We start from the raw sequence: 13,119 nt of genomic DNA, 5'->3' as shown, positions 1-13,119 counted from the left end.
AAGCTTTGAATGTAAGCTACAAGAGTAGTTTTCTTAATGTTCTATCTTTATGTAAATAGAGTGCTAGGATTGATTGATTCAAGCTTAATTTTGAGTACAATATGTGCTCTTTCATAGAACAGATCAAAGGGCATCTTTGTAACATCATAGGTGATGTGTTGGGAAACCTCTAGAAGTGAAAAGAAGCTAGGCAGCTAGAAAATGCTCATATGGGGGTGTATTTGGAGGAGCCAAGGATCAAAAGGTAGTGTATGCAAGCATATACTAAATCTAGGTAAAGTATCTAGTCAAAGGTTCAATGCATCTAGTCACAGTGTGCAAGAGATCTCTCCCATGAGAAGGTGTGATCAAGGCACAACTCCTAACAAAAATGTGGTGTTTACTTACGAGGTCAAATTGTTTTGAGAGGACATGAGAAAGCAACCATGTGAAGCGATGAAAAACACTCTATTCTTGGTCCGTGGGGAACCTTTCACTACCATAATAAAAGATTTTGATAAGAATAGTAGGATTTGTGTGAACCAGTAAGTACTCTCTATGAGCTCTTAGAAAATTCCTCCATAAAGTACTGCCATCTTTCCTAGTGTCATAGAGACACAAACACTCAAGTGTATAAGAATCTCTAGATGAAGAAGAAAAACACTTGTAAGAGAAGCCTAACAACAACAACATTGTCTCCCTTTGTTAATTCTTTTCATGAGGCTGGATTCCTCTATAAATGCTTTTTTGTTTGTACTCAATTTGGTGCAATATAAATATGTTTTTCTTAATATAGTGTCGTATTGAGTGAGAGTATTTAATTTAGATTACTGGAGTTTCATACAGATTTGAGAAACATTGTTCACCTTTATGGATATTTTGATTTTTCTCTAAGATGTTGCAAGTCTCAAGTCTTAATCACTCCACCATGGAGAAATTCAAGCAGTATTCTGATTTTAGCTTAATCATTAAAGCTTAATCATTAATGGTTATTCTTATTAAAGTGGATCATAACCTTTGTCAAGATGTCCTCATTTGTGGATATATATCCTGCTTCATTAGAAATGTTTCATAAGATGAGAGATCTGAATTCTTGCTTTCGAACATGTTATTGTTTCCATACTAGTATGCATATGCCAAGCTTGACCTGGAGAAAGGAGAACTTGAGATGGAGATGTTGACATATAGTGGTGATTGATAGGTGAATAATTAACTTATTATTGATTCATGTTTCAATATATATATATTTTAAAGCCTTTGAGTTTCCACCTTTTTTGAGTAGTGTTGATAAGTTTTTGGTATAAAATCTTTTTGAATATCCCTATTCATTGGCTATTGGTACCTATTTCTTTGGTATTGCTAAAGATGATACTAATAGCTATCACCCTTGTGAATTTAGCTGTTAAATTGTGGACTTGACTTCTACTATATGCAACTCATTTGGATAGAGAAAGTGTAAACATTAACTATAGATTCTTGTATTGTTAATATAGAAGATATATACCACTCGAGCCTATGAAAACTACTAATCAAGAAACCTTTGGTTGTATACTATTACAATAGGGATCACATGTGGTTACGAATACCAAAGAAATGGCTTTACCAAAACATTCCCAAGAACAGGGGGTGGACAGAAGGTAGTAAAAATTGGCTCCTTGTTGGGGCAATTTCTAGTGCTGAATGTTTAGTGCACAGGAATTGTGAGGCCTTTGAACACAAAGCACAATGGGGTGTGGGGGTATGTGTGTGTGTGTGTGTGTGTGTGTGTGTGTGTGGGGGGGGGGGGGGGGGGGGGGGGGGGGGGGGGGGGGGGGGGGGGTTGAGTTTTTACCTTATTTGAGTAGTTTTGATAAGTTTTTGGTATCAGATCTTACCAAACAAAAACAAATTTGCACCTTAAATTACTACAAATCTTATTTAACTTAAAAAAATATATATGGTAGACCTAGAATGCTCTTACATATCAACAAACAAAAAAGTCCAAATTTCTTCTCATTGACTTTGATAAACATACATTCATGAACAACTTACAAGGGGTAGTGTGGTCTTAGTTCTTGCATTTATTCCATGACATGGTATGATCCTGGGGTGACCTACCACATAAAAATATCTTTGGTGGGGATGCCCTCATGTTAGGAAAGAGTGTGTTGCTGATGGAAAGCTGTTGTATTGTCCTACTAGGGATATCTCCATGTTAACATAATAGTTCTTGGTGTAGTGGGAGGGAGAGATTTATGCCACCATAAAGGATTCATGTTATGCCAGTTCCTTGAGCCATTGTTGCAAACACCACCACTCAACTAGCATAGTAAGAGGTCACCTTGTACCATGACGCGTTAGATACTTGTTCTTCAAACAAAAGCATGTATGAATTTAACATTTGCAAGCTGTATAATAAAAACACTTGTTACTTGTATATGCTATGCAAATTTTCAAGTATTTCCATCCAAGTGGGAATAAACAATTCTAAAATATACATTATGATAAGATTACACACCTCTAATAAGCATCGATTTGAAGCACCTAATTGCCAGATGTAACAAAGAAGGTTGTTCTAGAGAAAAAGTGGTGTTTAAATCTATTATATCAAATATTATAAGGTTATGCAAGCTCTACAATGAAAGAGAAGGAGATGAGTGAGTGCATGTGTGTGTGATGGGTCTACACATACATACAAATAGAAGATTTTGGTGAAAAATGGTTCAAAATTTGAAATGAACATTTTAAGAGAAACAAAGACAATATAAAATGAATTAGAGTGTATAGACTATCACTTACATCCACCCAACAATCAAAATTGATGTCAACCTATAGCACAACGTTGTTGTGATAATCTTTGGTCACCCACATGTGTGACTTTTGATGCAAACTCTGTGGGCAACAAAATATACACACTTATGGTGTGCGGGATGCATGGTTGCGATATTGTTGAGAAGTATGGTTGCTAAACCTAAGGATGCAAAGGGGGAAGGCAATTGAAGGGAGAAGAGGGAGGGAGAGGAGAGGGAGAGGTAGGGGAGATGCAGGGGAGAGAGAGATGTAGGAGAGATGCAGAGGAGAGGAGAGGGAGATAGTTATTTTTTTGGAGGGAAAATAAAAAATTCAAAAATTTTCCTTCTACTGAGTGTAAGTCCAAAAAAGGTGAAAAAGTTTATTTGATATCTAGGTTGAGATAAACTTTCGATAAAAAAAATAGGTGAAAATGGGTTATGCACATTTTTGATGATGTGGCATGCGAAAGGGATGGAAGGAGGTACTTAATGCCACAACACCTTTTTCCCTTCACTTTTCAAGAGCTAGAGAGAGAAAGGGACCTCTAGGAGGACCACAACTTCGATGGCCCTTAAAAAAAGACTAGAGAATCCTACTCAAAAGTAGCCTATTAAATACAATTGTCCCCCACAGTCTACACAAAATTAGCCCTAATCCCTAAAATTAGGGATCTTTACAAGGCCCATGTAAAGTTTATATTTTTCTTGATGAGCTACGAGTATCACCACCGAATCAGAGATGCAACAAAGCATGAATAAAGGAAAAATCCAAGAGAAAGGGTGCTCTTTATACATAGTTATCAAAACGGGATGCCAAATGTCCTTCAAATAATGGTTAAATACACTATTACAATCACCAAATCATAGAGACAAGAGGTGCTACAATACTCACCATTGTGATGGGAGAGAGAGCCAATGAATACAAGGGGGAAGCGGGCATTACGCCTTTGGTAGAAGAGACAATATCAAGTCATCTTAGAAAGTCGGCATCGAGCAAGTGTGAGAGATAGGGTGGTACACTAGAAGAGACATGATGCTACGTAAATAGAAAGAGAGAGATAAACTCGTGGAGTTTTCCAAATAATCATGCCAGCCATCCCTTATGTAGTAGGGGAAGAAGTTACTGGTGGAAAAGGGTAGAGAGAGATAATAAATTGCACAAACTTTCAAGCAACCATCCCTTTTAGCTAGAAAAATATCGCAAGAAATTTAAGCAGTCTTGAGGAGGATATAGCATGATATTTTTCCAAGAGGGTTTGAAGAGAGCAAATATTTTAAAAACATTGCAAATTTGAAGAGTTCCAAAATTTTCCAAGGGGAAAACCATCTACATGATGTCCAAAATCCTTAAGGTTTAAGTCATCACGTTAAGCAACTGCTACTTGGCTAAAAACTTGCCACTTTAAAAGTAGCTAGGTGTGAAAGCAAACTAAACCCAACCAAGCGACTTCTACTTGGTTAAAACCTTGCCACTTTAAAAGTAGTTAGGTGTGAAGGTGTAAAAGAAAAATTAATCCAGCCAAGCGATAATGACCATGTTTAAAACCCTACCAATGTATATCTAGTTAATAAAAGGGTGCTGATAACCGTATTAGACCGGTAGAGTTTGAGACCAATTTAAAGGTGTGCATTTGAACACCAAAAAGATTATAATGACAAATTGTGTGTCTATGTGTGTGTGTACACGTGCATGTGCTTGTTTTTGTGTGTGTGTGTGTGTGTGTGTGTGTGTGTGTGTGTGTGTGTTTTCATAAGGAATAGATATAGATTGGAATAACCTTTGTGTGACTTGAGTGTGGTGGATTGGTTATCCCAATTCCCTATGAAGTATTAGGTCTTGAGCTCAACACATATTGGATAGATCTTTGAGGTCTCTTGGGATTGTTCCTACGACGTTAAAATATCTCTTCTTTGTTCTTCTTGTTAAATTTTTCTTCTTCTTCTTCTTCTTCTTCTCTCTCTCTCTCTCTCTCTCATGGAATAATTTGCTGCACCACACCACAATAGAACTAGTCTTGCTTGGTGGACATTGCTATAGAACATAATAAAACATACCCAGATTGGCATCAAGTATCTATGAGAAAAGAAAGGAAGAGTGTATCTATTTGATATTTAGATATGATAATTGAGATTGAGTATGTACTAGTGAGAAATAGTGAGAAAAACATATAGCTAAACTCAACTTAAGCAAGCTCAAAAATTACAAAAAACATCAACAAACTATAAAAATTAAATTGCAGTACTATCGACTTGATAGTCGTGTACGGGTGTTGTCCAATTGTCAAAGTCGGAGGACAATGTTTGCATCAAGCTACATAAAACCAATGTGAATAGCTAAACATTTTGTGTTGCAATGAAGCGTCACGTATATAGTGAAAATGCTAATTATACAGTGCACACCATGGAAAAGCTACATACAAAAGTATCGTGGTGGGAGAGTTGGCACTGTGGTCCCTCCAAAAGTTATAAGAAATGGAAGTCGTGCCCTGCCCCATAGCATGTGTTACGCCTAGAAAACACATAGACATGAGCATTGGATGCGCATAACATACCTTGCAGTGTTGTCGCTCCATATAAAAGTATCCTGGTGGGAGAGTTGGCATTGTGGTCCCTCCAAAAGTTATAAGAAACGGAAGTCGTGCCTTGCCCCATAGCATGTGTTACGCCTAGAAAACACATAGGCATGAGCATTGGATGCAGATAACATACCTTGCAGTGTTGTCGAGCTGGAGTCATGCATGTACAATCAAAACGTCCACTGTTGTGAATATATGTGTTTAGCAAAAACTCCTGCAAGAGATTGGATGGCTATCTGATCACCCATTCCACCTTTCTCTTCATTGCCTCCAATTATGCATGGCAAAACTGGTGAAAGCTCTTATTGATCTTTATTAATTGCTCTCCTTTGCAGTTATCCAAAGCTTGCAACACATAGCAGGCTCTCAAAAACATAAATTTCCTGTTGATTTTGTAGCTCATGTCCACCTCACCCCCATAGATCTATGTGTCAAAGTGATATTTGCTTATCTCCTTGTTGATTTTGTAGCCTACGTCCACCTTTACCCCCATAGTTCTACGTGTCAAAGTGATATTTTCCTATCATGCTTGTGAGGTGTGGGGGATAAATGCTCTCTAAACATCGCCCTTTGCTTTGACTTGGTCAAGCAACTTGTAAATGTCTTTATGGATTCCTCCGATTTTTGAATAAGCAAAGTAAAATGCATCTTGAAAATCATATTAGAGAGGCCCACAACGCTCTCGAGTCTCAACCACATTATACAATGGAATTCGGTAGCGGTAGTAGACGCGACACACTTGAGGGCATGTGTGTTGAACTCTTCATGCTGACTGATATTGTTGAAATAAGAAAGAAGATCATCAATATCACAATTGTCATGATTGCATGTCATTGAAGAGTGCTGCTTATCATGATATTTATGAAAGATTGTATGATATTCAGATAAAGAAGTAGCAACATCTTCTTGGTCAAGGTCTCAATAGTGCCCATGAGCATTATGGTGGTGCGGAGGAGACAATGACCTATAATCTATCTCTGGAGTATATTTTGAAAAATCAATCTGATATGCTGTTGTCTGATGACTGTCGCCTGCCGCTCATCATGGTTGGCGTCCCAGCTACTTTGTCACAATGTACTTAGGAGGTTGCTTTCTTATCAGCATCTCCAGCAACATGGCTTGCATGCTCAACATAGTAGAACTCTATGAGATTCATACCATGACTAGCTGCAAATTAATGAGGCCATCGTTTTTTTACGTCTGTTTCCACACGGTAGTTCTAGTAGCAACGGCAGGACAACAAGGGTACCCCCATCGCCTCCATCCACAACCGCTTCAAGGACTTATCTTTTTCACCTTCTAACATCAAGAGAAGCTCATCTACAACTGTAGTCCCTGTAGGAATAGTTCAAGAACGATCATCTTTGTAGCTAGTGATTGTCAGGCTACTAGAATTCCATGATTGATGTGGCTCCTCCTGCTTTCTTAGCAAAGTGTTAACCCTCGTGGCTCACGGACACCCTATCGCCTACGACTGACACTGTAACCGTATTATTTATTTAAGTAGAGTCAGGCACCGGGCTTGTCGGTCCAATAGGGAAAGGTAGAGTGATCGCCGATGAGAGGCGCACTCTAACACGAAAATGCTAGGGTTAGTTGGCTAAGCATGGGCGCCCAAGTGTGAATGGGGTGAGCTCATATAAAAGCCAACTAAACCTAATTTTTAGGGATTCTCTCATTGTGCAATAGAAGCTGCTCTTGCTCCATCTCCACCTTCTCCTTCACCATCTCCTTGTGTGTGTGCGTGAGAGAGAGAGAGAGAGAGAGAGAGAGAGAGAGAGAGAGAGAGAGAGAGAGAGAGAGAGAGAGAGAGAGAGAGAGAGAGAGAGAGAGAGAGTGAGAGTGTGTGTGCTATCGAGCGTTGTGGCGGCACGACGGCGGCGAGGCGGTTGAGAGCGGCGTAGCGGCGTCTCCCTCTTCTTTGCGGTGAGGAATCCTCTACGGCAGGAGCATAAGGCGGTGAGTGACACACCATTGCCCTCTTGAGCTTACTAGTTAAACTAGTTGTGTGCTTGGAGCCGTCTGCGGCTCGTACATGGTGTATCGGCAAGTCCCTTGCTTCGACAGTGCGGCAAGGAGCGCACATTTTTGGCGCCGTTGCCGGGGAATAGCCCTGCACTAAGCCCAAGAGGCACTTTGTGCTTCTTGTATGAGTGGTTTGCAGTAGGAAAGAAGAGGGAGAGGAAGGCGTATTTTTTCTGCGAGTTGTTAATTCTGTTTTTCTGTTGCGCACAGTTTGCCTTTTCTGTGTTTCTGTTGCGTACATTTAGTATTAGTTAGACAGTTAGCAAAATTCTGTTTTTCTGTTTACACACAATTAGCATTTCTTGCTTTTTTTGCATTTTCTGTGTTTTCACTGCACAGTTCTGTCAAGTTTCAATTTCTGCATTTTCTGTGTTTTCTGGTTTGGGCACAGTTAGGCGCACAGTTAGTTAATTAAGTAGGTTAGTAATTAGGCGAACCACTGATTAGCAGGTCAGTAGGTAGGTGGGACAGTAAATAGTAAGGGGAGGCCAAAAAAAAAAAAATGTTTAAAAAATTAAAAAATCGAGAAAAAGAAAATTTAAATAAATAAATAAAATTTCGAAAATTAAAAACGCGAGTGAGTGGGAGGTTAAATTTTCGAAAATAAAAAACGTGAGCTATAAAAACGGACGGGTTGGTTTGTATAAAAGTTAGCTCGGGATCGGGATCATTTTCCCAAGCCCAAGCCCAAGCCCAGGCCCAGGCCTCAGTCCTCAGTCCTATGATATATACTAGACTCACTCTTATATATATACCCTACTCCCTCAAGAGAGAATGAGAGCATGTGGGACATGTCCTCCACTCTCCTCCCTTCTCTTCCCACTTGCACCCTTAGACTTTCTAGTTTGGGCTTAGTTCCCTACTGGAAATTGACAGTTTTAGGGATTCCGAGGGCATAGAGTGACCAAACGGAGGGCTGTAAAGCACGGCACGACCCTCTGACCGATACGCTCGTTTTGAGCTATCACACGGCCCATTCCACGACACGTTCTAAAAAATCTAGCAAAAAAACAAACAAAAAACACGCAAAAAACTAGTCACAAGGCCTCCTAGAGCAGCTTTTTGACACCTTAGGGTATCAAAAGCACATGCACTTATGCTCTGAGCGGGTGCTAGAACACGAGCATATTGAGGGTGCCTCTGTTCATACGGACACCCATTACCCATCCACGATAGGCTCTAGACCCTCAGCGGGGACACAAGGTAGCACCACCCAAGACCCTAAAATAGCCGCTAGTGATTCCTCCTCCGACTCAAAAATCATGGAAGCATACCCTACCCAAAACACTGAGAGAGAAGGCCATGCACCTCCCGAAGCTCCACAACCTAGTACTAGTATGTTTAGCCGTTTCATGGAAACATTAGGTAGAGCTACTCGCTCGGAACCTGATGCAAATGAAGCACACGAAGGGGGTGGGGAAGTCGACTCTCCTTTCACATCGCACGTGGACCCCACACCCCCAAAGAGTGTCCATGTGGATATCCTGCCAACTTCTTACCAAGAAGGCCCTGTTGAGCTGCCTCCTTCAAAAGTTCCCTCTAGAGTACTGTTGGTGACAAGTAAAACCGCGGGGAGCAACATTGCTTCTACCTCACAAGAAACCGTTAACACGTCGACTCTAGAAGGATTGTTCATTAATGATCATTGGACATACGACCTCCACAGTGAGGTGTTGACGGATCTACACTCTGGCCACGCCTACCATGTAGGATGGATAGAGATTGTACAATCCACCTCTAGTGCCACGAGCATCGAAGATCAACAGAAAATGATCTGTAATGTTATCCATGGCATTATTCAATCAGAAAGGCAAAACCGAGGGGTAAATATACTCTCAACTGGCCCCATGAGATTTCTGGATACGAGCAAGGCTCAACAGCCTACTCTATCACAAATGGAGACTCCTCTAATGAGCCCCATGGACCCATCTTACGTCATTTCACCTGGGGTCTCTATGCAATCTGAGCCTCCGAGCGACAACTTTAGCTTCCATAACTTGGCTCAACCCTCTATTAAGGAAAACACAGTGCTCACTCCAGGGATAAGCCTGACAGAGAATGTACCGATGACATCTACGGTTAGCGCAGTGCCACTACCTAGTGTCGTAATACCTAATATGGGGCCTCGACCATATGTGCCTCTAGCCCCTTATGCACACATGGCCCCCACACCTCCAATTGTACCACTTGCTTATGCTCCTCGAGTGCCGCTCCCTAGCCCTTATCCGAGTGGACCTATGCCCGGTTATGTTCCATATCCTGCATCATCCACACATATGCCAAGACCGGTACCCGTCCCTCTCCCACATATGATTCCAAGAGTACCTCCACCGGCCCTACCTCCTCACATAGGTGACTTGGCAGCGTTTGCTCAAACCATAGGTCGATCTATCGCGGAAAATATGCGTCATGCATCTGATAGAGAGCCTAGAAGTAAGGCAGTACAAATTGCCAAACTCACGCAAAAATTCAATGGGGACGAAGATGCTAGAAAACACATTGAAGTGTTTGAACAAGTATGTGATTCCTTAGGGGAACGCAACGAACTACATAAGTGCAATGCCTTAAGCTTGACATTAAGTGGGAAGGCTGGAGATTGGTATAGAACCCTAAGGGTGGACGAGAAAACAATCTACCCTACCCTTCGAAGGTTGTTTCTAAAGGAGTACATACGAGAAGGTGTGCTTTGGGGTGTAGCATCTCAGCTACAGAAGGCCGAACGTAAGGAAGGAGAGTTAGTAAGGGATTTCATTAGTCGTCTAAAGCACTTAAACTCTCGTTGCCCTGTAAATGAGCGCTTCAAAAATAACCAACTGCTTGGTCGATTCATTCGAGGGTTGAGGAATGAAGGAATCTATAATGGACTAGTGATTAGAGGTATCACAACCTGGGAAGATGTCACTGCCAATGCAATCCAATTGGAGGACAACTTGATGATAGCAGGCATGAGGGTGTCTACCGACACGAGATCCACTAGCTCACAAGCCATTGAGTATGAACCCATGACTGCAAAGCCCATTGCCAATGAGCCAAAGGTAATTGAGACATTCTTGACAGACCTCACCAAGGCAATCCAAGAGTCTCTTAAGGATAATCGACCCCCTCAAAATAGTCACATGTATCCAAGAAGGGAGCAACAATGGTGTTCCATTTGCTTAGGTCCACATAGCACTAGTGAGTGCCCTACGTTTAGAGTAAAATTTAATGGAACTTGCAACGCATGTGGTAGGTATGGTCACCAAGCTAAGGATTGTTTAATGATCAAACGTATGATGGCAAATAGACCACCTGTAGCCTGGACGGATGCACCTCGAGCTCCTGTATTGATGTCTGCTCCACCTGTTGAGCAACTACCGCAACACATGGTCCCTAGATCTCAAAATGTTGTACAAGCTACACCGTTACCACCTCCTGTGCTAGGACCGCAGCCCCTGCATCCAAGGGTCGCCCCTATGAACCAAGTGGGTTGCGAGCCATCTAATGCTTATGCAGATGGCTGTGAGGAGGAAATAGACACTAGCATTGCCTACGGACTTGATACATTGGAAGAGTGTCCTATATACTACATGGAAGATTGTTGGGGGCAAGTCAAGCCGGTTTATCAAGCTGCTGCTTTCGCATCCAGAGGTCAAAATATCAACACCCAGGCTAGGAGGCCACCTCTTCAATGCTACGAGTGTGGTGGACCACATCGGGTAGCGGAGTGCCCTATTAGGCTGCAAAAGAATGCTGCGCAGATGCAAATGAATCAAGGGAGCACGTCTGCAATGCCAATACTCACATGTAATCGTTGTGGCATAGATCACTTGATTGCCCAATGCCCCTATAACCCAAATGTGCCTAAAATCACACCCCTAAATTTGGTCGAAATTGCTAGTGTGACATCGCCAATACCACCCGTCGCACCCGCTTATGCGATTACACGGTCCATGCTTCAAGGGCCAGGCCATATCCTCGAAGAGAGAGATACCGCGTCAGTTATCCAAGCAAAGAAAAAGAAGACACGAAGGAAGAGGTCGCAGAATACGGGAAATTCAAAGCCAAGTTCCAAAACAAACATAGGAACAGGAGATGACCCCGTGTATATGAATGACCTCGAGGATGATTCAGATTCAATCGAGACAATGGAGACTAGAACCAATACCACAAAGGGAAAGACCGACAAAGAAAACCGTAACATGGAACCAAATGAAAACCGAATAAGAGAAAACCATAAAGAGCCTCTAAAAACACCACAAGTGTTTCCAAATCCAATCCAAGACCCCCAAGATAAACCGCAGGGGAAAAAAGGGAAGAATCGTAAAAAGAAGATTGGGACGTACCCAAACCCAGCAGACGAGATTGAGCAAGTGAGACATCTAAGAGGTTTAGTGGAGGAGACTCAAAGGAAACTAGAACCAGAACCCATGCATGTCAAAATTCATGACACAGTGTTTCCCACGCAAGTTCATCCACCCCACATGAACCATAGACCGTTAGCCATATCTAGTATCATCCAAGAAGGGACTGAGGACGGGACATCAGAAAGTGAGCATACACCTTTCTTGTTGGAAAGGATGTTTAACGAAGGAATACCTGATCCCATTGAGGAATATGAGATTCCATCCTCACCAGTTCCTAGTCAAGGACCTACACCCTGCAAAACGCCAATGAATGTTGCCAAACTAGTGGACTTCATGTCTTCTGAGGTCCGAACCACGATCATAGCAAAGCTGTATGGAGATCCTGAGTTATTCCTTGCACTTCGAGCATTCCTTAACGGAGAGCTATGAATGGGATTACCGCAGTTTGCGCAACCAAATAGGCCCGACTCGATTATGATTGATGAGGAAAATCATGTGCAATCACTTGACTTAGATGGACACGAGTCCGTGATCGAGGTACCCATTAACGAATTAGGGCAGTATTTTGAAGGCGACGAGTCTAATGCGACCCTACCCATCACTACCAAGGGATTAACTATAAAGGGAATTCTTGATGGTGGTGCGGGAGTTAGCATCGTTACAAAAGATTGTTGGGAATCCATGGGAAAACCCCGCCTCAGTGTTACTAACATTGTGGTAAAGATGGCAAATGGTACCATAGCCAAACCTATGGGGATGCTCAAGGATCTTAAGATCAAAGTTCTAGGACACAAGGTACGACATACGTTCATTGTAATGGATTTCTCTAAACACCTTATGTCATATGAAATGATTTTAGGACGACCATTCATGAGGGAAGCACAAATGGTTCATGATTGGTCTAAAAATCATGTCTATTTGCAATTCCAAGACTTTGTCCTTAGAGTGGATTTGGTGACTGGTAAGGTACACCCCTTAGGGAGTAAAACCATTATTGATCATCGCTCTCACACCACAGTTCACTCAGCCCCACTACAATATTGTTACACTTGTAAGAAGGATACAGACATTGGCCAAGATTCTCCTTACATGGATGTGTTACCGGGTATGACGGAATCAGACAACGTAGACTGGGTACACCTAGCTGCAACCATAGATACCTGGGGAAATAGAGGAACCACTTGGGTCACACCAGAGGGGGAAGAGGTACCACAAATTGCACCTCTGAACATGATAAGTGCCATACATGCATCTTCAAAGGGCAAGGCAATTGTGGACCAATCTGACAGTGACACCGATAGCTCAATAGAAGACTTTGACCAACACGACTTGGACACTGACTCCCAGAGTGAAACGGATTCTGAATCTCATGAATTAGAGAGTGGAGCAAGGTTAGAGTCAAAACATTCGGAAGGACCGAGCACA

General features: G+C 41.9%; 1 pseudogene; it reads right to left on the bottom strand.

Annotated features, from left to right (window-relative positions):
* Positions 1–5,600: 5,600 nt before the first annotated feature.
* LOC147429436 (uncharacterized) lies at positions 5,601–6,581 on the bottom strand (annotated as a pseudogene).
* Positions 6,582–13,119: the final 6,538 nt, after the last annotated feature.

This window comes from Adiantum capillus-veneris, chromosome 22 (genome assembly GCF_014529385.1).
Source record: "Adiantum capillus-veneris isolate H3 chromosome 22, ASM1452938v2, whole genome shotgun sequence".
NCBI lineage: Eukaryota > Viridiplantae > Streptophyta > Polypodiopsida > Polypodiales > Pteridaceae > Adiantum > Adiantum capillus-veneris.
The sequence above is the reverse complement of the archived record's forward strand: the minus strand, read 5'-3'. Positions and strand labels throughout refer to the sequence as shown.